The sequence below is a fragment of the Phodopus roborovskii genome, unplaced genomic scaffold (assembly GCF_943737965.1).
Source record: "Phodopus roborovskii unplaced genomic scaffold, PHOROB, whole genome shotgun sequence".
In the NCBI taxonomy this organism is placed as follows: Eukaryota; Metazoa; Chordata; class Mammalia; order Rodentia; family Cricetidae; genus Phodopus; species Phodopus roborovskii.
In genome coordinates, this window is record NW_026125680.1 from 2,235,450 (window position 1) to 2,263,337 (window position 27,888).

The following is a 27,888-nucleotide window of genomic DNA, read 5'->3' on the forward strand; positions in this document are numbered from 1 at the left end:
TTACATTGTTGAGACTGTGATAAGACTATGGGGACCTTTGAATGTTGACTTATTTTGCATTATGATATTGTTACATGCTTATGGAGGCAGGGAGTGGAATGTGGTATTTCAAATATAATTGGCCCCCATAAGCTCATAGGGAGTGCCATTGTTAAGAGGAGTGGATTTGTTGGAGGAACTGTATTACTATGGGGGTGTGCTTTGAGGTCTCCTGTGCTCACGCTATGCCTAGTGTCTTAGTTCACTTCCTGTTACCTTCACATCAAGATGGAGAACTCTCAGCTCCTTCTCTGGCACCATGACTGCCTGTATACTTCCAAGTCTCACCATGATGATAATGGAATAAACATTTGAAACTATAACCCACCCCAATACAATGTTTTCCTTTATGAGAGTTTCTGTGGTCATGGTGTCTCTTCACAACAATGGAAACCCTAGCTAAGACACTAGGAGATACAATATCACAGAAGATACCCTGATCCACTGGTTGTTACAGTGTTTCTACCTCCTCTTCTGCAATGCTCAGAGGGAGTTGTGTGGGAGTTGTTTTATAGAGAGACACGTCCCTTGGGACTGCGTTCCACAACTCTAGCAGTATTCCTTAAGTCATATTTAAAATAGTTACAACCACTAAATATCTAGATCACATCTGAGAAGCTGAGAATGTGGTAGCTACTAGATCCTTGAGGTCGAATGCCTCAACATGTGGAGTAGTCCTTTCCCTAGTACTTCTAATCTTGTACTAAAAACCTGGGAGGTTCCTGGATAGCCACTGATGGATCCTTAGTCCATGAGTAAAGCTTGGGAATGGTGGCTTGGAATCAGCAACAGCAGCATCAGGGAAAATCAACTTGGTGGCAAAAGGGAAGGCCGAGTGAGCAAAAGTCAGCAATCTTGTCTGACATACATATGCATTTTCGTCCATGCTGCTACCAAAAGGTTCTATCCATGATTGGGGTTGCCTTTTCCCACATTATTTGAGGCAACCAGGATACTTCTTCAGGTAAGGTCCTTATGAAGGTGATTCTAATTTGTGGCAAGTTGACATGAAAACCAATCATGATAATGAGCAAGGGCAATGGTAATACCCTGTGTTGTTTTGAAGAACTCTGACCTCCCTGACCAATAGTAACAAGTAGGGATGTATCCCAAGTTTTCACTGTTATTTTATTTAAGAATCTGTATCTTCTTGGAGCAGCATTCTCCAACAATAAATGAAGAGTACCTCCATTTGAATTCTTTCCTTTCTTCAAGTTATATTTTGAAGTTAGGTCACTAACTAATGGGTTTCCATGAGGCTTTTTTTGTGCATCCTTTCCCCTAACTCAGCCCCTCCCCCACTGAATAATTCAAATCCCAGTATTCTCACCCTTTCTTTCTTGTCGTATGTATTCTACTATCCTTCCAATTATATTTTTAGTTGGGTTGTCAGATAGTAGGTTTCATTCACCCTTCCTTTGGGGTGGCCCTTGCCATCCCCCATTTTCTGTCCTATTCCCATAACTCTCTTTGCTTAAACTTTTTTACTTCGATTTTCTATCTTTCTATTTTGTTTTACTTATAATTTACCATTTTCCCTCATTCATTCCCTTCCAGCAGCCCCTTTCTAGTTTCTTAACTAGAATATTGTGCTATTTAATATTGTGCTCCAAAATAAACATTGAAAACACAAGGTTTGAAGCTGGAATTGACACATGAGATAAAACATTCTATATGGGAAAGGACAAGTCTCCCAACAAAACATGACATATCAAGTTGCAGTAAGACTAAGCATCTCCCCATATCTTAAGGACGAGCAAGAAGACCCAGTATGAGGAGTAGGGTCCAAAAAGCTAGTAAAAGAGTCAGAGATAGCCCCTGCTCCCTCTGTTAGGAGTCCCATAAAAGGAGCAATCTACACAACTGTATATTCAGAGTGCTTATGTCAGTCCCTTGCAGGCTCCCTGGTTGTCAGTTCAGTCTTTGTGAGCCCCTATATACCCAGGTTAGTTGATTTTGTGGGTTTTCTTTTGATGCCCTACTACAATCCTTCCTCCCTCTCTTCAGCAGGATTCCCTGCGTTCAGCCTAATGTTTGGTTGTGGGTCTTTGTTTTAGTTTCCATTAGTTGTTGGATGAAGCCTCTGATGACAAGGTGAGACACCCACCTATGAGTACAGCCGTTAGGTATTATTACATTGAAATTTTTTCCTCCAGACATATTTGGTTTTATCTCTGTGTCATAAATCCTGTGGTTTCTGGTACTCCAAGCAGTGTCAGAGGTGGGCTTATTCTCCTGGAACTTTCCTCATAGATAAGGATGGTGAACACATTAGAACATATTCTTAGATATTTTATATTTCTTTTAGGAACTCTATTTCCAGATCCACATACTTTTTTTATTATTTTTTCTTATTTTACATGCTGATACCAGTACCTTCTCCCTCCCTCCCATGTCCCTAATCCCCTCTACTTCATCCCCCCCGCACTCCACAGGGAGGGTGAGGTCTTCCAGGAGGGGTTATCTAAATCTGTCAAGTCATTCGGAGTAGGGTCTAGGCCCTCCCTCCTGCCTCTAGGTTAAGGGAGTATCCCTCCATGGGGAATGTGCTCCCAAAGTCCTTTTGTGCACCAGGGATACATCCTGGTTCCACTGTCAGAGGTCCCTTATACTTCCCAGGCCTTCCAATTGAGACCCATAATCAGGAGGTCTGGGATGGTCCAATGCTGGCTTCCTAGCTATCAGTCTGGAGGTTCATGAGCTCCCCCTTGTTCAGGTCAGCTGTCTCTGTGGGTTTCTGTAGCCTGGTCTTATCCCCAATTTCTTATCACTCCTCCCTCTCTACAACTGGATTCCAGGAGTTCAGCTCACTGTTCACGTGTGTGTGTCTGCTTCTATTTCCATCAGCTACTAGATGAGGGCTCTATGATGGCAGAGAAGTTAGTTATCAATCTCATTATCAGGGAAAGACATTTAAGGCAGCCTTTCCACTGTTGCTCAGATTGTTAGATGGGGTCATCCTTGTAGGCCTCTGGACATTTCCCTAATGTGCAATTTTTAATTGGATTGTTTGTGCTCACTGTCTCTGTCTCTTGTTGTTCCATATATACACACTAATCCTCCATGAATAACAAAGATTTATTACAATTCTATAGGCTGCCTCTTCAGTTCATTAACAGCTTCCTTTGTATCATAGAAGCTCTTTTAATTTTATGAAGGCCCTCTTTGTTGATTCATGTTCCTATTTTCCTGGGTGACAGAGTCTTATTCAGAAAATCCTTACCTAGCCTATATCCAAAGTGTAACACCCAACTCTTCATTCTAGAAGTTTCAACTTTTTGGATCTAACATTGAAATCATTGACCATTTGGAATTGATTTGTGTGCAGGGTGAGAGAGTCAGATCAAGTTTTATTTGTCTACACCTAGACATCCAATTTTCCCAACACCATATGTTAAAGACACTGTCTTTGATCTGGTGAGTGTGTGTGTGTGTGTGTGTGTAAAACCAGGTGGTTGTAGGTGTGTTATGTAGATTCTCAATTTTATTTCATTGATCAATATGTCTGTTTTGTGCCAGGCCTTGCTGCTTTTACTACTATGGCTCTGTAATATAACTTGAAATCAGGTGTGGTCTGAGCTCAGTGTTTTTACTGTTTGGGATTATTTTGGCTACCTAGGATCTTTTGTGTTGTGCTATGTCTTTTAAGATTATTTTTCTAGTTTTTATGAAAATAATGCTCGAATTTTGAAGGAGATTGCATTTCGTAAGTTTGGGTAGCATGGTCATTTTCACAATAATATAGTTCATGGACACTGGAAGTGTTTCCAACTTCTGTCTTCTTCAGTTTCTTTAATTCGTGTCTTCTTAGTGTTTTTATTTTACAAGTCTTTAACTGTTTGATTAGCGTAATTTTAAGATATTTAAAATTTTGAAGATATTATCTATGTTTTAAATAGATGAAGCTCTACTTGTATATATCTACTTAGCAGGAGTGGGAGTTTAACCTAGAACTTCATGTATACTAGGCAGGCCCTATGTGACTGGTGCTCTATCCCAGCCCTCTTTACTTGAAACATACAGCTACTGGAAAGTTACTTGGAGCTGATGTTTATGGTTCACATATTTTTTTTTCTTGTTAGTGCTGATCTGATCTTCATTTTGTGTGTGTAAACAAAGGCTGAGGCCAGTCAGAAGAAAAAGCTAACACGACCTGTGCTTTTAAGTGACCATCAGGAGTCATCATTGTTGGTTAGAGAATGTTTAACTTCTGATAGAACTGGTTACTGAAACAGGTCATTGTCTGTACGTGTGATGGATACTTTGCTGAGAGTGGAAAAACAAACCTGATCAGATGATTTTCAAAAATCACCTGATTTTAAGAAGCAGCTCCCTAACAACAATATGTTTATAAATCTAGGACTATTCTATTGTTTTTAAAAAGTACCTGCTGACTATTATCTTTCTGGGATCTCTAGGCAAGCCAAGAAAATGAAATGTATTAAAAAAAATTCAGGGCTAGAAACTCAGGTTTCGTATAGAAAGTTCCTATGGAATCACCAAGAATATAGAAGATGAACGTCATTAAAAGTCCCTTTCATAATGGCTGTCCATGTGAAGCTCGGTGGTAGATTGTTTGCTTAACACAGAGCCTTGAGTTTGAGACAGAAACATAAAAACCAAAAATGTGTAATTCAATAGCAATACCAATCTCAACTAGCTCACTAACTATCAAAATTGCACTGTGAAATAATGAGTTGTGTGTGTTGTCTTTTTTTTTTTTTTTTTTTTTTTTTTTTTTAATGAATGAGGAAGGAGTCAATGGAAATAAGTGATTTGTGCAAGTCAGTCAATTAGTGGTTGACAGAGCTTACTTGCCAGAGTGGAACAGGTTAAATGGAAGTATTTAAAAATAGCTTGGGGCTAGGAGTGTATTTCACTGGTTCAGGGCTTGCTTAGCATGCACAAAGTACTGGTTCAGTCACCAGCATGACAAAGAAAAGGGAAAAAATGTTCTTGAGTTGATCCTGAAAGAGATATTTTAGACAGGTACATTCCTATTTTGTACATTTTCTTGACTAACAGAATCAAACAGTTTTATGGGAGTTTTTTGAAGTTTTAAATGTTAGAAAAAAAAACCCAAGAAGAAACTGTTTGTGTAATAGTCTTCTTTAGAGAGGGGTCTAGGGTCCCTGTGCATACTCTTTGTCAACCTATTGAACACATTTTGTCAGACAGCAAGTATCTCATTATCCCTAACCCTGGAAGCTGATTATATATATATATATATCAATATAGTGAGGCGAAGCAGACTCATAAGAAATGCCTGCAAAATTGGCCAGTGGTGGCATACACCTTTAATCCCCACACTCTGGAGGCAAAGACAGGTAGATCTCTGAGTTCTAGGCCAGTCTGGTCTACAGAGCCAATTCCAGGAAAGCCATTAATACATAGTGAGTCCCTGTTTCAACCTCCAAAAAAGAAAACAGAAAAAAAGAAATGCCTGTGCTTGTAGTGTGTTGATAAAAGGAGTAGTCCTTACACATGTATCACCCTTCCAGACACAGTTGTATGTGCTCTGAAGTGTAATCAATTTATAAACATGAACATTTTTTGATATTTTTTATTTAAATTTGAAACAAGCTTGTTATACACTCAATCCCAGTTCTCACACCGTCCTGACCTCCCGTGTTCCCTCCACTGACCCCTATCCCATCCCCTTTCTGCTCCCCAGGGAGGGTGGGGCCTTTATTGGGGAGTCTTCAAAGTCTGTCATATCATTTGGAGCAGGCCCCCTCCCATGTGTCTAGGCTGAGGGAGTATCCTTTTATATGGGATGGGCTCCCAAATTCCATTCATATACTAGGGATAAATAATGATCCATTACCAGAGGTCCCATAGACTGCCTAGTCCTCCTAACAGCCTCATTCAGGGGGTCTGGTTAGGTCCTATACTGGTTTCCAAGCTATCAGATTAGAGTCTATGAGCTTCCCCTTGTTCAGGTCAGCTGTTTCTGTGTGTTTATCCAGCCCGGTCTTTACCCTTTTGCTCATCACTCCTCCCTCTCTGCAACTAGATTCCAGGAGTTTGGCTCAGTGTTTAGCTGTCAGTGTCTGCTTCTGCTTCCATCAGCTACTGGATGAAGGCCCTAGGATGGCATACAAAGTAGACATCAATCTCATTATTGGGGAAGTACATTTAAGGTATCCTCTCCACTATTGCTTAGATTGTTAGTTGGGGTCATCTTTGTAGATCTCTGGACATTTCCCTAGTGCTAGATTTCTCTTAAAGCCTTTAATGGCTCCCTCTATTATGGTATCTCTTTTCTTGCTCTCCTCTATTCTTTCCCCGACTCAGTCTTCATCAACCAAAGAAAATCTTAAGTCCAGCAAATCCCTAACACAAAATATCCAGTAAATATCAGACACCATGAAAAGGCCAAACCTAAGAATAATAGATATAGAAGAAGGTAAAGAAACCCAACTCAAAGGTGCTGAAAATATATATTCAACAAAATCATAGAAGAAAACTTTCTCAACCTAAAGACATGCCAATGAAAGTACTCCATAACATGCACATCTTAAAACATGAAATATTTGTACATTGTCTGGAATTTGGGGGTTTAAGTGATTACCCTACTTTAGTCTATGTGTAGCTGGGACTAAGGGTGCATTCCACTATGCCTGGTTAAATGTAATAAATTATGTAATCATCAGGAGAATCCCATTAGATCACATTTCTTTTCTACAAATGGTACAAGTATACAGAAAGAGATGTGAGGTCTTGAGTGGAAGAGCTATTGAGTGGTGGGGATTGGATTAATGTCTAATGAAATTTTTCCTTTTATTAGTGGCAAAAATTGTGTGCATCTGCCGCATGGAACACAACACACAACACACACACACACACTCTTCCATATACATACCCAAGATATTCTAGCCTCGTACTGGCTAATCTCTTATATAGAGTAGATTTAATTCCAAAATTTATGATCAAGTCTTTCATCATCCCGCAAAGTATAAAATCTTAACCTGTAATAGAATAGGAAAGTACCTTATGTGATAATGTGAAAAAACAAAATGGAGGTCAGTCCCTTCAGTGTCTAGCCCCTGATTTCAAACAACTCCTTTCTATTTTCTACAAAAGGAAACACAATAGAGAAATGCAAACTGATTCCTTAGTATAATTGAGGGGTAATAACATAAATATTTCAAGTCCACAGCTTTATTAAATATTGACATATGTATGTAGTCATGAAACTGTTCCTATAAAGTTGTAAGGAAAAATCCCTGTCATCACTCAAAATTTCTGTATACTCTTCATCTTTTCTGTTACCTGGTCTTATCAATAGACAGCCAATCATCCCCTATCACTGTAGATTCATTTTAATATCATAGAATTTTACATAACTAGAATAGCACAGTGTACTCTGTTACATGGTATTTAAAGAGAATTCACTACCTATACACAGCTCTGTGTTTCCTAACCTTTAAAAAGAAAGAAAAAATTCTGTCCTTTGTGACAACATTAGTGGAACCAGAGGACCATAAATAAAGTAAACTAAGCTAGGTTTATTTAACAAGACAAATACTGTATTATTTCACACATATAGAATCACAAAAATCCAAACTTGTCGAAATAGAAAATGAAGTGGTGTTTACGTTAGGCTCAGAGATAGAGGAAGTGAGAAAGAATGGGAAGATGTTGAGAATGGTATTTCAGTCTGATCAGAGGGTTTAAGACCTATTTTATTGTGGCCCTAATTATTGCACTGCTTACTTTAAAACTACTTTTTTCTCATATTAAGTAAACTTTATTATAAAATAACTCAAAAATAAACAATTGTACATATGCGTTTAGTATGGCATGAAGAAAAGAGAGCAAGAAAGGCTTTCTAAATATAAGGGGACAAGGAAGAACTGAATGCAGGGAATGGGCATGAGTTATGGAAGAGCGTACAAAGGTAATTGGAGGTTTTGCCTGACTTACCTCTCTATGTCCTCACACATAGTCTTACTTATATGTGCACTCATGTTGGTATGAGTTCCTTCTTATAAGGAACCCAGTTGTAGGGGATTCAGGCTTACCCTAAAGAACCCTGTATAAATATAACTATCATATAAATGTATGGTTAAATTCTTGTACATTAGACTATGTGAACACCATGAGTGCTGGGGTAGGGCTTAACATAATTCAACCCATAGTGGCCATTAACTTGTTTTGTTTTCTTGTCATCACAATATTTGATTTTGACTTCTTTATCTTAGCTCTGGAATTTCTGTTACTTATGCCTATTATTCTATGTTTTATAAAACTGTGTTGTTCTATATGATTTTTTTCTATTCTTCTCCTCTTCCCCCTCCTCATGTTCCTCTCCTTCCTCCTCTTCCTCCTCTGCTTACTCTGTAGTAGTAGTGGTGGTGGTGGTGGTGGTGGTGGTGGTAATGGTGGTAGTAGTAGCAGCAGCAGTAGCACTAGCAGAGGCAGTAGAGGTATTGAGGCTGGGATGAAACTCAGGACCTAGCATATGCTAAACATGAACTTCTCCATTGACCTGCACCTCAGGTCTTTTCTTGTTCTTGATGACTGATATAGATTATTTTCTATGAACTAAACTATAAACTAAAAAGCTTGTTATGAAGCCTACCAGGCCAGCATTATTACCATCTCCATTTAAAATATAGGAAAACACATTAAAATAGAATAATGGGCAAAGTATATATCACATAACACATTCAGTGATTTCTGACTTCATGTCTAGGGCTCTATCTGCTAGATTAACAATGCCAGAAAAGCACCCTAACTCAAGTAGTAAGATTCACCCTAACTCAAATAGCAAGATTCACGCTGATTAAGTACATTAGTAACATCTTCCTTCCAGTTCAAATGTAGAGGGGTACTCATCCTTACTAAAGCTAGTCTCTAGGGGTGGGAAAATTGTGTTTTGGCCACACCCAACCAACCCATTTTTCTATCATTTCTGGTGGAGGAATTTGAAGTAACAACACTTGAATCTTTTGGTGGCAGGGAAAAACAGTGACTTGGATGCAAGATAAAAAGTGTCCATCACATGTGTACTTGGTGTTACTATCATGTTTTTAGTTTGCTAAATGTGGGTGGGCTGTCTTTAGTTGTAGCAAGCTTTTGAATAGCTGGTTATTCCTAAATTTGCTTAAAATCCATTGAACTATTAGAATTTCAGTTTACAGAACTTGAAATACCAAGACAGCAATATTTAGATCTCAGAGTCCTGATCAGTTTACTGGTAGATGAAAGGAGTATTGGGACACACATGTCCTACTGGCCCCAGTCTCATCACACTCTTAAAAAAATAGAGGAAAGCCTTACAGTGATTAATTAGATCAGTTGTTAAGAAGTCTCCAGCATTTTTCAAGAAGAGACTATAAATTAAAAACAAAATTTTTTAATTATTGAGTGTATGTTTGTGAGAGTACAGGTGCCCACATGACACTGTAAAGCATCTGTGGTGGTTAGAGAAACTTAAAGAGGTGATTCTGTCTTTCCACCACTCGAAACTCTGAGTCCTGGTGATCAGACTTGGGCCATCAGGATTACTAGCAAATGCCTTAACCTGCCCAGCCAACTTATCTCCCGAGACTAGAATTTTTAAGTCTAGAGCGGTAGGTAGAAACAATGAGAGAAGAAACAGAAGAAGGTGGCCTGAAGCTTCATCTATCAGGAAGGCAAATGATTAATAGAAGACAGGCAAGGGGCAAGCTGACTTGACTGTTTTAGTTTATTGGTTGGGGTCTAGGTTAATGGAACTGGGAAGAAAGAATAATGGTTTAAAACTTGGAAGAGTTGTCTCAGCAGTAGTGTAGCACAGTGGTGAAGAGTTTGGGTTCTGCTTTGCCATTTATTAGTTCATAATCTTCACTTGCCTCACAGAGTAGCTCTGTGAGTACAGCGCCTTCAAAGCACAGCACCGGTAATAGTAGACACTCAGTAAAATGTTAGCTACTGTGCTCGCAGTTGCCCTTCCTCTCTCCTAATATTCTGCACTCTAATACAGATCTGTATTCATTCCAGATCATTGTTAAGAGCGAAGAATAATTAGCTGGATGCGAGCCTGCATCGGGTTTATTTTGAGGTTTGGGGCCCCACTGAGGTGATGTGACACCTCTTCCTCAATTTCTCCTTTGCTAGGTCTCTGGAGTGACTTTGAAGAGGATGAAGTTAAGGCTGGCAGGAGGCACTTGGTGACTTCCTTGGAGAAATCCATGCACTGCTGTCCCTTGATACTTGACAGTTTTCACTTCTGCCTCCTGGACACTAGAAGCCATGTGGGCTCACACCCAAGTGTCCTGGTTTCAAAGGCTCCAAGGCCACTTGGCAATCATCTTGCTTCCGGGCCCAGCCTTGCTTCTATTTGGCGACTGTTCAACTCGGACCCCACACACAGTCCTAGCCCCAGCCTACGCGCAGGCGCCGCCAGGGCCACCCCTGCCGCCATGTTTCCCCCGCCCACGCGCTCCCCTCCCACCACTCTCCCTCCCCTCCCCAGCTGGGCTGCTGCTCCCCTCCCTCATCCCCCACCCCCTGGTGAGGTCAGGCGCAGGCTCTGCCGCTGCGGCCGCGGCAGCTCAGCTTCTATTCCCAGGCAGCCAGGAACAGGGACTTTGGCAAATAATTGGAGCGGCGTTCAGGTTGGGGTAAGCGCTCTCCCTCTGCCTGAAGACCCGGCGAAGTGGCCAGGGCGACCAGGGGTGCAGCGGTGTGGGCGTCTGTGCTCGTGGCAGAAGGGAACCCGGGCTGCGCTGCGCGACTCCCTCTTTGGCCCTCAGAGCGCAGCTGCCCTAGGAGGAGCGGCTGGGTGCTAAGGACTCGGCAGATAAGGTGAGGCAGGATCCTGAAGTCCTAGGGGCTCCAGGAGCTTCCCCGCCTCCTGTCCCCACAGTGCGCGGCAAGGAGTTGGGATCTGCACAGGGAACTGCGAGGCGGGGGACCCCGCTTCTCTCTTTGCCCACCCGAGTTTTAACCCCCATGCTGTCGCGCGCTCTTATCTCCGCACCTAAGCACCTAAGTCCTTTTGGCTCCACCAGAAGCTTGGGTACTTCTAGGACCCCAGTCAGAACTCAGTTTTTCTGTGCTTTGTCATCCCCACCCCCCCAAGAGCTTCTCTGTTTTTTCCTATCGCAGCCCTGATCCTCTGGGGCTCCTCTGTCAACCTCAGCCTCACAGTCTCTAGTCCTCTAACAGTTTCTACTTTGTGCTTCCTAATCCATCCCGCTTTCAGACTCTTGAGAGACTCCGCCGCTGGCTTCCCAGTCAAGAACACTTTTTATTTTCTTCCAAGCTTTTAACTTAGTTCTGAATGTCTTCAGTGCGAATATCTTGCCCCCCCTTTAAAATCACAGTTGATGAATTATTTTCATGTAGGCTTACAGGGTTTAAGCCTATCATTTACAGAAAAAAAATTGGAACAGTTTCTTTATTAAATACTATTTAATAAGCATCTGTCGAGGAACTTTAAGGTTGCTTTCTAGGTTTTAATAACGTAATCCAAAAATCAGTCACTTAAGATGTGTGTATATATGTTTGTATGCAGTGTTTGTACATGGCCCTAAACCTTCCCGGCAGTGGAGCAGGCCGAATTAAAGGAGGTCTGGTGGGTTTGTAACCCTGGCTTAATTTCTCCATCTGTAAATTAGGATTCTCGTCATTTAAGTGTAGTTAGAGGGTGGCCGTAGAAATTTGGAGCAAGTCACTCAAGTTAGCATAGGCTGATTACTGAGCACATTGAATGGGCGCTGAGGCACTTTAGGGTTTAAAACTACCTCTGTTGGGAGAGTACCCTGCCTTTTTGAGGAGCCACGGTTTTGTATAGTACATTTAGGACCTCAAGGTTTTTTTAAAAACAACCAAACACCAGCAAGCCCAGTACTTTTAGCCATTTCACTTTCTTCCCATGCAGTTGCCATGTTAGTTCCTGAACTGAGGTTCATTTTCTCATTTCCATGCTGTAATTAGCGTGAAGAAAATTGAATGGAGAAGCCGAAAGTGGAGGCGGATAGCAATGAGCAAGCACATGCTGGTGTATGCAGCTGTGCTTTTAGAAATAGGATGTTAGCTAGGGCTCACACTTGAAAACTGAGCAAAATGAGTTAAACATTTATGACATCATTTTATATCTAAAAATATTAGCCCCTTTAACCACAAGTCCTTATTAATACCCTTACACTCACCAGTGACTGATTTGTTTGCTTAATGTGCAACCAGGTGTGGGCATTGACACAAGAGTTCACTAATTGGCAGAAGTCTCAGAAGAAACCAAGTTGCCAATGATGACTGTGACTACATTTCACTCTCCTGGCAGCACTTAGGTTTGGTGGTGAGGTTTGCTAGTGAAGTGATAAGAAGAGTCTCTGCTGTAGTATCAAATGAAATATTGTTTTTAAACAGACAAGAACTTCAGATGCTAGGTGTTTTTAAGCTGCCATTTTTATTTGTTAGCAAAATTTAAAGTGTGTGATGTGGTTCGGTTGGTTTCAGTCAATGTTTTAGAAGAAAGTAATTTTCCCAAGAGCGGTAGAGGCTCTCAAGGCTCACTTAGATAACATTCCTCTGATAGTTCCCTTTCTAGAGTTCACTTTAGTTCTATGTAGTAAAAGGTAGAAGATAATAGGAAAAGTGTACTTATCCTAGTAGGCCCACCATTTTCCTTTTTTCCCCTGCAACACATTTCTGAGACTAGACTTGTGGTCCTGTGATTCCCAGTTACTCCGTGCTTGGTTTGCATACTACATAGCCAGTTCAGGGTGAAATGAGTGTTCCTGGTGTTACTGAAACCAGCAGCGCGTTCTGCTACTATTGGCCTGTTCCTCGTTTATATTGTGTTCACTAATTTGATTTGCAATACTAAAATGAGACGAACCTAAATATTCGAATCATTTGATGTGTGATGTTTACTGTATTTTTAAAACCTTTCAGCATTTTGTTTCTGGCATAACTCTGTTGTTTATTTCTGTAAAATAGTGTAACAACTTGGCAGAAGTCCCAGTTTACAAAAAAGTAGGAAGTGTGTAAAAAAGTGAACAGCCCTAGAGTCAAGCTTTCAAAAGTAGAGCAAATGGTTTTCTCAGAGTTAAAGATATTTATTAGAGAAGTTTTTAAGTATTACTAATTGATTTAATATTGCATGGTATAAAGTCTGTTGAATGACTCCCATATGCCAGGGCTCTGTGGAGCAGGCACAGTGTGAAAACTTGTGAGTCAGAATCCTTATAGATTTGACAAAGAACAAGAAGTCAAACCCATAGAGTATAGTAAAAACAAAACAAAACAAACAAACAAAACACCTAGCTTCACTAGGGTGGTGTATGGTGGTTAACGTTATTTCTCAAAGTATCTGGAAGAATCTGGATTAAGAACTATCTAGCAGGTCAGTAAAACTTTTTTTTTTTTTTTTTTTTTTTTTTTGTGGTGTGCCTGTGAGGGTGTTGCAGAGATTGGTGGATGAATCTGAGTGGACTAAGGGGGGAAGATCCGCCCTTAATGTGGGTGGCCACCATCCTATTGGCTACAGAGAACAGATAAAGAATGCGTGCAGCTCGCTCTCACCACTAGGAGAAACACTTTTTTCCTGGCTGCTGAGGACATCAGACCTCCAGGCTCGTTGGCCTTTGTACCTAGGCTCTACTCTTAACCAGTGGCCCCTTAGGTTCTTAGGCTTTTCGCCTCCCTTAAATTGAGAGTTTCGTCCTTCAGACCGGGACTGAGCATCCACCGGGATCCAGTTTTCAGACCGACTGCTGTGGGACATCACTGTTGTGATTTTGTAAGTTAATTTCCGTAGTATATCTCCCCTCCTTGGTTTACATGAATTTCTTATTTTTTTCTGGGCCTCTCTCTGGGGAACCCTGGCAACTATATTGATTCTTAGAGGAGAGGTGATGTTTGAGTAGTCGTGAAGAGGAGAATGCTTTTAGTTTCTCAAGATCTGGGAACATGCTGGGCCTGGTGGCGCATGCCTTTAATCCCGGCACTCTGGAGACAGAAGGAGGCAGATCTCTTTGAGTTTGAAGCCAACCTGGTCTACAGAGCAAGCGAGTTCCAGGACAGCCAGGGCTACACTGTAAAGCCCCACCTCTAAAAAAATAAACATTTGAACACATTCTTCAGGGAACATAGAGACGTAGGATTCACGAAGAACAAAAAAGAGTGTGGAAAGGTCTCTTAGCGAGCTGGGCTGAAGAGTATTGGAGATAATAGATATATAGGATTTAGAAGTGCTCTGAGAGAATTTGAATTTGATTTTCGGAACAATGGGAAGCCATTAGGGAATCTGAAATTATTGGCTGAAAAAAAAAAGGAACTTAAAACATGTTTTACAGAGCATTAACTTGAATGTCTGGCTCAGTTATTTATGTTAATACCCGAGAACGAAAACTTTGGTAAGTTTGCGAAATAGCTAAGTGATTCTGTTTTTCTGTTCTGTCTCGATAAGGGACTAGGGAATTAGGAATTCTGGGGCTTGTTCTAAGCAGTCTGAGCAGTCCACTTGCCGCTGGCAAATTGTTACCTGTGCTGCAAGGTAAGTTGTCAACAACTTTTAAAAAATCACAGTGCTGTAGGGCGTGTTGGTGCACATACCATTAATATCAGCTCTTGGGAGGCAGAGGCAGGCGGTTCTCCCAGTTCTAGGGCAAAGGCTACTTAGGGAGATGTTGTCTCAAAACAAAACAGGACAAAAGCCGAGACAACACCGCCACCACCACCCACAAAATAATCATTGTGCCATTTAAGAATTTATTTTTCAAGGACTCATTTGTTAATTTCTTAGAAATATCTTTCTTTTGGAAGGCTGGAAGTTCATTCTGTGAACAAAGGAATCACTTCAGTTTTAGAACTGTCTTTTGGATTTTTAAGAGAGATTCGCTATTTCCTTTTAGCTGTTGCTTCTGAAACATTTTCATATTGCCATAGATTTATACTTTGGATTTAGGATTGTCGTAAGTGCTTGGTGCTTAAATTGAATTTTATTTCTCTGAGCTTTTAGTTGAAAGCCATCCAGATTTGATTTTTTTTTCTGTTTTCTGTTTTTGGTCCCAAATAGGAGTAAGTAACATCTCATGGGAGTCAATCCCCCTGTAGTGGGAGATATTTCTTGTAAAAGGACCTCTAGCACCTCCTGCAGGTTCAAATTCGAATGTCTTTTTTTTTTTTTTTTTTTTTTTTTTTTAATGTAGGCAGCGCTCTGCCTGCATGTATGCCTGCGCGCCAGAAGAGGGCACCAGATCTCATTATAGATGGTTGTGAGGGACCATGTGCTTGGTTGCTGGGAATTGAACTCCGGACTTCTGAAAACGCAGCCAGTGCTTTTAACCTCTGACCCATCTCTCCAGCTCTACATTCCAATCCCTTAACTGAGCAAGCCTAGATAGATCCTTTGTGACTTGACTCTAAGATTTTCCAACATTTTATTATTCTCGTAGAAATTTTTGTGGGTTTCACCTGGTTTTCTCAATATGAAACTTCTGTGTTTAACATTATTCCTGGCACAGAATAGATGCACGATAAGAAGCCATGCCATATAATTCAGTTTTTATTTTTATTTTTATTTTTTCTCTGTCATTTCAAATCTCAATACTACTCAAGGAACAATTTAAATACCAGGCTCTATTCTACCATCTGCTATTGTAAGCAGTCTCCTTCCTTTGAAGGTGAATAGTAGTTACAGACTTGCCCTATTGTGTCATCATTAAGCTTTTGTGATACCTGGTAGCTAGTTCTATGAAGGTGACCTGGACATCATCTGGTTGGCCTGTTGTTGATATCCCAAGCAGTGAGCTCATGAAGTGTCACTTTTAGTTACTTAATAATGAATAAATGCTGCCTTATAAATGTTCTAATCTTATGTTAATATACCATATCATGTAATACAGCTTTGCCTTTTCCATCTCTCTGGTATTCTAAAGCAATGTATGGGAGTGTTTATTTATGAAGTATAGTTGTTGAGAACATAAACTCTGTAGCTAGGCAGCTTGGTTTCTTATTCAATCTAGGCAGCTGGGGGATGCGGAATGAGAGAGCAACATAAACATACTCCAGTTGCCTCATCGTTAAAGGTAGGAGATTTAATCTTACCCCTTTTGGTATATTACAGTTTAAGTGAATTGGTAGACCAAAAATTCGAAAATTTCAGAGTTCCAAAGCTCTTAAAATTGATAAAAATTTCATTTGGTAAGTTAGGTGCCAAAAGTCAACTGGTAACAATATAACTTGAAAACATTACAGTCTTTTTTTTTCTCTTTAGTGGCAGCCTTTATTTATATTTGATATAGAATTGGTAATATGCTTATGAAATGGTGCCATAGACCATATATATATATATATAATGCAATGATCCAAGTTATTGCCTATCTGAAAGGCTGGACATTTCTGAACTGGGATTATATCTGGCACTGAGGGTTTTAGATAAGAGAGTGTACACCTCGCCTCCTCACAGAAAAGTGCTTAAAGCAGGGCTTTGCACATATTAATAGTAAGCTGTTGCTGTGGGTGGAGATTAAGGAGGTAAATAAATTACTTTATCTTCTCAGTACCTTGCTCGTAATGGTTACCATGTAAATTGTTACCATATAAATACATGCTGATTTATTCACACAACTCGCAATAGAGAGGGTGGACTGTAGATAGAGCAGGAACATACAACTGAAACTAAGCCCAAACCATGGTCTGTCCGCACTGGTACTCAGTGTTTAGTGATCAATCGTCTAGGACCATATTTGTGGAGTACTTTTGTGTTCCTTTTGCTGTTTACACTTCCTGTGGGTTATTTTTTATTATCAAGAGAGTCTTTGATATGTAGTTATTCTGATTATGTACTTATTTTGAAATTAATAAAAATTTATTAAATTCCTAATTTATATTAAGAATCTGTATTAAGAACAGAAGGAAGGTCTCAGACAATGAGACATAATTTCTAGCCTTTAATAATGCCAGAACCATTCATAGGATCATGAGTGTTCAGTATAATTCTTGATTTTTGTCTTTAACTTTAATAATATTAAAAACATGCAGGAAGGCCTAAGAGTCATCTATTAACTGACCTTAGTGTCCATTACATGAATTTCTTTACTATTACAACCTTTTCTAATTACCTAATATCTTGGCAGCCATTTCATTCCAATTTGACTATAAAAAACCTCCTCATTTTAAAGAGTGTCCTTATCTATATTTGCCAATCATAATTGACATATTTGACATATTTTGTTTATCCTTTCACTTTTGTGATGCTGTCCATAATTCTGTGTCTTGATGGAATTTTTTTCCTGGAATGTTCTTTCAGTTAAAATGGAGCTCTTCAAACTATCTCCTCTTTTTTTTTTTTTCCCCCCAAGGCAGTGTTTCTTTGTGTTATAAACCTGGCTGTCCTGGAACTGTCTCTGTAGCCCAGGCTGGCCTTTTACTCAGAGATCTCCCTGCCTCTAGAATGCTGGGATTAAAGGCTTGTGCCATCACTACCCTATTTCCTGTTATTCTTAGGTCTGGTTTTTTCATAGTGTCCCAGATTTCCTGGATATATTGTGTCAGGAAATTTTTTAATTTAAAAACATTCTTTTTTTTTTTTCATTTTACATACCAACACCAGCTCTCCCTCCACTTATCCTGCCCCCCACATAGACCCTTCCCAACCCCATCCACTCCTTGGGGCTAATGCTTTCCTTGGGGAGTAAACAAAGTCTAGCATACCAAGCTGAGGCAGGACCAAGCCCCTCGCCCTTGTATCAAGGCTGAGAAAAGTATCCCATCATAGAGAATGAGCTCTAAAAAGCCAGTTCATACACCTGGGATAGGTCCTGGTCAAAGTGCCAGCTCCCCCCCCCCCCCAGCAGATCAAGCCACATAACTATTACCTACATTCAGGGGCCTAGTTCGGTCTCTTACATGTTCTCTAGCTGTCAGTGGGAACTCATGGACTCTGGACTGACATCTACTGTCAGGAATTTTTTAGATTTAATGTTTTCTTTGACCAATGTATCAATATCTTCTACTGTATCTTCTACACCTGAGATTCTCTCTTTCATCTCCTGTATTCTGTTGGTGATGCTTGCATCTGTAGTTCTGTTCTTTTAAGTAGATTTTCCATTTCCAGAATTTCCTTGGTTTGTGTTTTCTTCATTGCTTTTATTTCCATTTTCAGGTCTTGAACAGTTTTATTTTTTTTTCCTTCGAGTATTCGTTTTCTCTTGGCTTTCTTTAAGGGGTTATTCATTTCCTCCATTTTTTTTTGTTTGTCTTTCCCTCAATTTCTTTAAGGGATTTACTCATTTCCTCTTTCAGAACCAAATCATCTTCATAAAGTTGGTGTTAAGGTAATTTTCTTGTGCTTGAGCTGTGTTGGAATATTCAGGGCTTAAGTTGTAGGCTAGCTGGGCTCTGGTGATGACATATTGTTCTGCCTGTTGTTGTTTGTGTTCTTATACAGGCATATAGGCATCTGGGTCTGGGATGATTATAGATCTGTGTGTTAATTTATGAGTTTGTCTTTGTTGAATAAGTCTTTTCCCCCTTGATTTCTGTTTCTTCTCTGGTCTTCTGGCCAGAGTGGCCATATTCATTCAGCAAATATATCTGAAATATATGTAATATATCTCAGGCATTACTTTCACACAGTGATTTTCAACCTGTGGGTTATCTATCATATCCTACATGTCAGATATTTGCATTATCATTCCTGACAGTAGCAAAGTTAAAGTTAAAATGTTGCAACAACATAATTTTATAGTTGGGAGTCATCATAACACCAGAAGCTGTATTAAAGGGTCAAAGCATTAGGAACTTTGAGAAATACTGCAGTCTAACCTAAACAAATAGAATCGCTATCCATCACTCTTTCCACTACTCTAGGCTCCCTCAGACTGGAGTGTATGTACTGAATAAACAGTGCTAATGTGATAATGTACCTCTCGAGACAGAAAATAAATCAGGTTGTATTTTAAATTTCCTTTGAGTTTTTTTTTTTTTTCCTGCATATATGCTTATGTACCACATTAGTGCCTGGTGCCTATAGAAACCAGAAGAGGGCACCGAGGAGGCCAGAAGAAGCCACTGAATTTCCTAGAGCTGCCATGTGGATGCTGGGAATTGAACCTGGGTACTCTGGAAGAGTATTCTGTACTTTTAAACACCGAGACATCTCTTTAGCCACAGTTTATGTTTCATGAAGCATCTGTGTTATATAAAGATTAAAGAGAACATGAACTAATTTTTAGTTTGCAATATTTCATAGTAGTCTCTCCATGGACAGTTGTAATTACGGGAAGACCTCTCAAAAGTTATTGAGGCCATATTGTATTGCTAGAATCTGTTCTTTTGATTTAACACTCAATTATTTCCTTAAATTTCTATCATGACCTGTGGGAAAAACTATTGATATTTTTTTCAGTTGCCTAAGTTCTTTTAATTGAATGGTACACACTGTTTGCTCAGTAATGGTCGAAATGTTAAATGTTTCAAATTCCTGACATTAGTGGGTAAAAGCTAGATTGACAGTGAGGGATTTGCCAAGGAACCGGTATCCTTAGAAGAGATTATAAGAACACAGTGACCATGAATTTGAACTGCACAGTTGATGGGCCAGAGCTTTGCGCTGTTATTGGCCACTTGCTGATTTGATGTTGTCTTTGCTAAGTTTAAATGATCTTTTATTTGCAGCACATTAAGCATTCGGTGTGTTAATTGCCAACTGCTGGAATATTTGATGTTGGATTAAAAGTTTTCTATAATTTCAGATGGTTTTGGAAATAGGACAACAGGGCCTGTTACAGCGCAATAGTTTTATTTGCTACAAATGAGAGAGCCTTGAAAAATGAAAGTAAAAAAAAAGGAGGGGGGTTGAAAGTAAATGGGGCAAGTCAAACACTAAATCTTTCAACTGTTTTTCATCATTGCTGCCCCACTTTCGTTCTTTTCTCATGCCAGATGCAGTCCCTGGGACCTGCCATGGTTGGGTTAGTGCTGAAAGATTGTAAGAACTTGGGCATGGGGTAGAGGTGGCGGCAGTGATTAAGGCAAAGCCTTTGCAGTCTACATAGGCGGTGCTTTCCATTCTACTCACTAAGAGAGGGTAGGAGAGTTGGAGTGCCTGTTGGAGCTGCTTTGAAAAACCAAACAGTAGTAAAGCATAGTTCATTCTGAACATATCACTTGCATATCACTAAATAGAAAGACAGATTTTAATGGCTGAAGAGCTTAAGTCCTAAAAATCATCTATTTGCATTGTGATTTGGGGGTAAATTGTTTCTCTGAACCTGATTTTTCTCCTGTAAAGTATCTGACTGATTTGAAGTATTAAATAAGAAATGGAAGCAGGGTGGTGGTCAAACACGCCTTTAATTCCAGCACTTGAGAGGCAGAGGCAGGTGGATCCCGTGAGTTTAAGGCCACCTCTTCTGCAGAGCGGGTTTTGGGACAGCCAAGGACAATGGAGAAACCATGTTTTGAAAAACCAAACCAACCAAATAAAAACAAAAGAAGAATGAAAAGAAAAAAATGCAAAAGTAGCATAAGCATCCATCCAAGGTCACATTGTCACACACTGCATAGGGCTTCTCTTTAGTTTGGGTTGTTTTTATTTTCTTAAGAAAGATTTTTACTGTTCAGTGTACACCAACCTCAGATTCTTGCTGCCCTTGAACTTGGGGGCGGTCCTGAATGCTGCAATTATAGACATGCACCACCATGCCTGGTTAGCTATTCTTAGTGTTAACACTTTTCCTAGATTAGTGGCTGAATGAGTTGGAAACATGACCAAATACAGATGCATTGCCATTCAGAAGAGTGCCTAGGCTCCCAGGGCTCAAGTTACAGGAAGTTCTGATTCCTCCAGTTTGGGTGCTAGGAATGGAACTCCAGTCTTTTGGGAGAGCAGCAAATGCTTTTAATCACCACACAATCTTTCCAGCTCCCATTGCTTATTTCACTTAAGATGATCACCTCTGGTTCTATTTTTATTATAAATCATTCACTTCATTCTTCTTTGTGCTTGAATAATACACCATATGTATACATGCTACCATTGCTTTCTTTTAAAGAGATTTTAAGTGAGGACAGAGATACAGTGCACAGAATCATGTGCACTGGAGTTACAGGTGGTAGTGAGCCACCAAATATGGATTCTGGGAAATGAACGTGGGTCCTCTGTGACAGAGGTAAGTGCTCTTAGCCATTTAGCCATCTTTTCAGTTCCTTGTCACCCTGATTTGAACTCAGTCTTTATTGGCATATACTCATATTCATTATATATAGTTATGTGTGATGCCCATCACGGTAAAATAAAAGCGATGTTTGAAAAAATTAGTTTTATTATACTCTTAGAGAAGTAGTTTAAATGTTAAAAAAGATAATGCCTTTTTATCATAGATCACCATTTCTATCTATTAAGAATAGTTTATTGACACTGCAAGGGTCAGTGGACTAGGCAGTAGATAGAATACTACCCTCGACAAGGCATTTTTCTTTTGAAGCATAGTTAATTACCCTAATTTTATTTATCCCTGTGGAATATATAAAGATGCCAGGAGACACAGAGAGGAAACAGAAGGTGCAAGATGAAAAGAGAGATAATGCCACATGATAAAACATAGATTAATATAAATGGATAATTTAAGTTATAAGAGCTAGTTGGGATAAACTTAAGCTAAGGGCCAAGGTTTCATAATTAATAAGTCTCGTGTAGTTATTTGGGCCTGGCGGCAGAAAAGAATGTCTGTTTACACTTTAGCCCAAAGTATCTGTTACTAGCTCTAGTCTTTTAATTAACAAAATGAACCTAAAAGATCAGTAGTAGAAATACCAGCCACCTTTCTATACTTGTAAGCTTTCTTACACAATTTGTTATTTATTAAAATGAGTTTTGGAAAGGCTAAGAAATTTTCCAAGTGCCTCTTGGCATATATACAGGTGCAATATCCATTTCAATATCAATGAACAGGCATCTGTTTAATAAAAATTTGTAGAGCACTAGGGGAGATAAAATGCATCCACTTTCTGGAAATAGCTTACAGGTTAGCCACAGACTGAGAACATGAAATAATTCGATGTCAACCAATGTGGCTGCTGATTTAAATCACCGAATTATTCTAATATGCATTATAAGCCTGGCATTGTTCCAAGTATCATATCTAATAAAAAGAATAGTTAGGGATAAAATCCATGCTGTCTGCTTTTAAGTCACATTTCCTTTCTATCTATGGAAGAGGACAGGTAGGAGAGTGGGATAGCTAAGAAATAATATAAGAAATTATATCTTGGCAAAATGCAGAGGAGTGACCAGAGAAGAGTGAAGGCAAGAATTCTTATTTATTTATTTATTTATTTGTTTGTTTATTATTAATTAATTTTTTTATTTACATCCCAAATGTATTGCCACTCTACTTCTGTTCCCTTCCACCCTCTATACCCGTATCCTCTCCTTCTCTTACTCTTCCATTCAGAAAGGAATAGGCCTCCCATGGGCTTGTACAAAGCATGGCACATCAAGTTGAGGCAGGACCAAGCTTCTTCTTCTGCAATCAAGGCTGGATGAGGCAACCAAGCATGGGGAATAGGTTCCCAAAAGCCAGCTCAAGCCTAAGGGACAGGTCCTGATTCCACTGCTAGGAACCCCACAAACAAACCAAGCTACACAACTGTCACCCACATGCAGAGGACCTAGGTCGGTCTCATACAGGTTCCCTAGCTGTAGTTCTAGAGTTAATGGGCTCCCACAAGCTCAGGTCAACTGTCTCTGTGAGTTTCCCCATCATGATCATGACCTCCATCATTTGCATGATTTGATTCCTCCTCCTCTCTTCAACTGAACTCCAGTTAGCTCGGTGCAGTGTTTGGTTATGGTTTCTCTGCATCTGCTTCCATCAGTTGCTGGATGAAGGTTCTATGATAACAGAACTTTTCAAATAAATTTGAAATGTTACTATACTATGCTTTGTCTATGCTTAATGTGTACTTGGGTGGAATTTCTACTCAAGGGACAGTTGATGTTAAAGTGACCAGATTCAAGATTTTTTGCTGTACATGTCAAGTATAGTTTTCATTTGCTTTCGTGGGTTGTCTGCTTTGCCATGCATAGCAGAGGCATATCCTCAAAGTTGGAGGAGAGAATAAGGTCACACAAGATGACCCTGCTTTTACTAGAAGGAAACCAATTGTACCATTCTTCAAATAGATCACTGGTTCTCAAGTTGTCAAGACCCCTTTGGAGGAGTTGAATGACCATATCGCAGGGTCACCTATCGAAAAACACAGATATTTACTGTATGGTCCACAACAGTAGCAAATTACAGCTGTGATGGAGGAATAAAATAATTTTATGGTTGGGTTCACCACAACATGAACAAGACACTACGTTAAATGTTGGCAGCATTAGGAAGGTTGAGAACTATTGAACTAGATGGAAACCCAGCCTCATCACCAAGGTGCTTGGTAACACATGGGGTAAAGGAATCAAGTTATTGGGTTGATTCTGATGGGCTAGAGTTTGTTTATTAAGCCTTTATGCTATTGGGCTGTATGGAAATCAGTTAGAAATCTGTTCGTTTATAACAAGCCCAATTGGGGCTTTCTGAATGAAATATATGTTCTGAATGAATATATATTGTTTAGCAACAACAATTCAGAGTAAGGTGAATGTTGAATTTTTTGTGGCTTTAAATATTTATTGATTTAAAAAAACACCCGTTACAGTATTCTTATTAACTGCTGCTTCAAAATTTTCTGCGTAAAGTGGTGCTTCAAACAGTTTGGAATGTTAAATGGTTGAGAAGGACCCCTTGTGTGGCTTCAGTCCATCTACTGTTTTACAGAGAGATGTGTTTTATCTTTAGATAATGACACTCTGGTGCTAATTAGCTTGCATATGCAGTACAGGCAGCACTTTATTTCTCTGGAAGGAAATGGAGTATTTTATATAAATTCATTCAACAAATGGGAATGGGGAAAGGGCAGAAGCAGCCTTTTAAGGATATTACTTACACACAATACTTTCACAACTGTACCCCCTGGTCATTTTAGATCAGGGATGCAGAAACAATGCTGGCCTTTCCTAATAATGGTCCTGTGCCTAGCACATGAATTTCTTTCTCTATGAGAAGGGAAGAAGATAGAACATATATTGGAGGATAACTGGCAATGACGGCTATACATTTTCCTAATATAAGCTCTGAATCATTGGTCAATTTCTTGCCTTACTTGAAGTTGACATCTCTAACATTGGCCATCCATTTTACTTGTTTCAGTGATATTGGTTTGTTGAGGGTATCTCCATTGCTTTGAAACTGAAGCAAGGCCAAATACCATGGTAGCTGAAGTGTACCTCAGTAGAGGCAGCTTACATTATGGCAGCCAAGAAGCAAACAGGGACCCGGAAAAATATAGTCCCTGCAGCATATCACAACTCATTTCCTTCCCCTCTTCTACTTTCCAAGTTTCTGTCTCTTCCCAATCGCCCACCGGATTATGAACAGCTGGATAGATTAGTGATAAAGTCAGAGGTCCTGTTGATCCAGTTAATTCTTAAAAGTCAAACATCTGAATATTACTGCATTTCAAAGCAAGCCTGAGCTGGCTTTGGCCCATGAGCTTTTGGGAGACATCTCAGACTCAATCTATAATGACTTATGATTTGCCTTCTAGTTGTCCCTTTAACTTCTACCTCACCCCTACTAGTGTTGCAATCTAATTTGGAGTCTTACTTGGCCTACTTGCACTTCCCCAAACTGGACACGCTCTCTTAGCCTCGAAAATTTGCACTTGCTTCACTTCTGGAATGCTGACCATTTCCTGTCACTCACAGTTCAGATTAGAAGACATCTCTTCTGGAAAGATTTCCTTGAATCTCTTCTACTTTACAACTCCAGTCTGGGGTTCTTTCACATATTTGTGTAAAATCATTTGCTCCCCTCTTTAGCAATTTTTGTTATTGTTTTTGCTTCTTTGTGGTTGTCACTGGCTTGTGAGTTTATTGAGGTGAGAAAACAAGACAGTTATTCTGTTGATGGTACTTACCTTAGATTTAAGTTTAATGTTTGCTGACTGGAAAAAAGAATCAATACTTTGCTTACTTAGTAACATCTGTTGAGTCAAACTGACAGTTTGTCCCTTTGTCCTCTTGAAATTTTAAATAGTACCAGTTTTCCAGTAGCCAGGACTGGATACTTTTATATTAGGTATGATTTAAGTCAGTTATTTTAAAATAGTGCCATATTATAAGAGGTATAAGTGATAGATGTATAAAATTTTAGAATTAAAAGCATCCCCAGGGATCCCTTAGTATAGCCCCTCTAATTTTAAAAAGATGAATAATACATAGAAAAAGAAAAAGAGAGTTCAAATGGATCTTTTTATTTAAGGAATTTGCAGTTTCATAGAATAAATATTTATATACATGAAAAAGACAATTAAGACTTAGGTGCCAAAGGAGTAGAAAAGGTTTGAATAGAAAAGGTTGTTTTAACCAAAAATTAGCCTGTGGAATGAGCCTTGATGGTAGTTAGGATTTTGAAATGAATGTGCTAAATGTGGGGAGTATATAAAAGTAGGAAGATGGAAATGTACAGGAGGATTAGGGAAACATGTTCATTTGAGTGGTTTTGAGTAGTAAGAGGAAAAGCAGAAAATTGGAACCAGAAAGTAGAGTAGCTTGGCTAAGAAGCTAATGAAGGAAATCATGGGCAGTTTCTAATTAGATGATTGATTTAATGAAAAGAAATTTTGTTTTAGTTGACTGATATGTGGGCAGGGTTTGGGCCGAATGGGTCGTGAAACTGGCACACTGTCTAATAAGCCAATTTAGAGATTAGGGGCTTAATTGGTTTTTGTTGTTTTGCTTAAAGGCTATTCCCAAGATATTTAACATAACAGTGTCAGAAGTTTTCTTAATAGAAAAAATAAGCCCAAGCCACAAACTTGTAATATTAGTAATGTTCATGCATTAGTTGTGATATAGTATAGATAATTGCATAAACTCTCATGTTATGCCAATCAAGTGTAAACATCCCTGAAGTAACTGAGAACATGGTAGCAGCTGCAGCATCAACCCGCGCTCTTTTACCAGTCAGCTAGAGTAGGCAAATTAACATGAAGCATAGATGTCCTTATGCATTTGGAAGCCGTTTTGTTTAAGAATGGTTTTATAGCAAACTAATATAATGTATAAGAGCCGAGTTCTGCAATATATTATAGTTCCTCTGAAATTGAAGCTTGAGGGAGAACGTTGAATTCTGGTCTTGCACAGACAATCAAAAACTTAGCAAAAATGTGAAATATATATAAAATACATAATTTGCATTATTAGTGATTAGTATATTTTTGTGTAGGGTCGTGTGTCATTCAAACTGGCTTTGAACTGTTGAAAATTATTTGTTCAACTTCTCAATCTGATGGAAAGAATACTAACCGAAATACTTAAAAAACAGTTTATAGTGTAGAATATAATAGAATGTATTCAATATGAGTACATTCTTTTTACAAAAAAGACTTTTTATGTATACAGCATACTACCTGCATTTATGCCTGCAGGCCAGAAGAGGGCACCAGATCTCATTATAGATGGTTGTGAGCCACCATGTGGTTGCTGGAAATTGAACTCAAGACCTCTGGAAGAGCAGCCAGTGCTCTTAACCGTTTAGACTTTTCTCCAGTCTGAATACTAGTTTTTTTTTTTTTTCTCTTTGCATTGTATATAATGGTGATTTAATATACTGTTATACTGTAGTTTTAGCTGAGTGGCCCTGCTTCTTGGTTTGAGTCACTTCATTTCATTCAGTCATGATTTCCTAGTCTCAAATATAGAAAACATAAATGTTCAAGGAAGTAGATGAAATATGCCATGTGTTTAAGCACAGTACCCAGAATTCAGTAAGTTTCAATGTGTGGTTAGTTATTATAATTCCTACATGCAAGTGGCAGTTTTTGACTACCAAAAGACCAAAAGATCTTTGCTAGTTTTAAGTTTTTTCAGCTTTTTTTTTTTTTATTGGTAGCAAGCATCTATAGAAGAGACAACCTAATAAGAATTACGTAAGTGAAAAACAAGTAATTTAGTTGATATAAAATAATAAGGAATAATAAGAATGGGTCAGTTAATCATTTTATTTTCTTTTTATAAGGTAATGCATTTATTTTATTTTCCTTTAATTGAAAATAATTTTTTTCACATAATATATCTTGGGTATAGTTTTCTCTCTCCCTCCTCCTCCCAGTTCTTTCCCACCTGCCATCCTATCTGGATCCACCCCCTCTGTTTCTCTTTAGAAAACCAGCAAGCTTCGAAGAGATAGTAAGATGATATAACAAAAAAACTAGCACAAAACAACCCAGAGAGAAAAGAGCTCAAGAGAAGGCAAGGAAAAAGAGACCCGCTAGTATGCAATTATGGGAATCCCATAAAAATCTAAACTGGAAGCCATACTATAAATTCTGAGGCCCTAGTACAGACCCTTGCAGGCCCTGTGCTTGCTGCTTCAGTCTCTGAGTTCATAGGAGCTTTGCACCTATTGGTTTAGGAGGCCTTGTTCTCTTGGTGTTTTCTATCACATTTATCTCTTACACTTCGACTCCTGTTCCACAGGGTTCCTTGAGAAAAAGAAACTTTTAGGGCCGAGTGTCCCATCATGTCTCATTTTCTGCAAAATGTCTGGTTGTGGATCTCTGTATTTCTTCCCATCTACTGCAGGAGGAAGCTTCTTTGATGATGGCTGAACAAGGCACTTATCATATTTGTCTTTCTGGGCCTCTAAGATGCCTTGCTCAGGATGATTCATTTTTAGTTCCATCATAACCTGTGAATTGCCCCTTTTCCCCATTTTATGTGCATTGGTGTTTTGTGTGTATGGATGTCAATGTGAGGCTGTAGGGCCCCCTAGGACTGCATTTACAGACAGTTGT

The 27,888-nt window shown here is 39.2% G+C and overlaps 1 protein-coding gene across 9 annotated transcripts in view; it reads left to right on the forward strand.

The window, feature by feature from the left end:
* Klhl13 (kelch like family member 13) overlaps window positions 1-27,888 on the forward strand; it is a 585,186-nt gene that overhangs the window by 418,891 nt on the left and 138,407 nt on the right. For 2 of the 9 annotated variants that reach the window (XM_051178432.1, XM_051178440.1), the window contains exon 1: window positions 13,612-13,777. The exons of 2 other annotated variants lie outside the window; for them this stretch is intronic. The gene's annotated coding sequence lies outside the window, so the exon portion shown is untranslated. 5 more of the 9 variants (XM_051178434.1, XM_051178442.1, XM_051178433.1 and 2 more) reach the window with 5 other exon arrangements.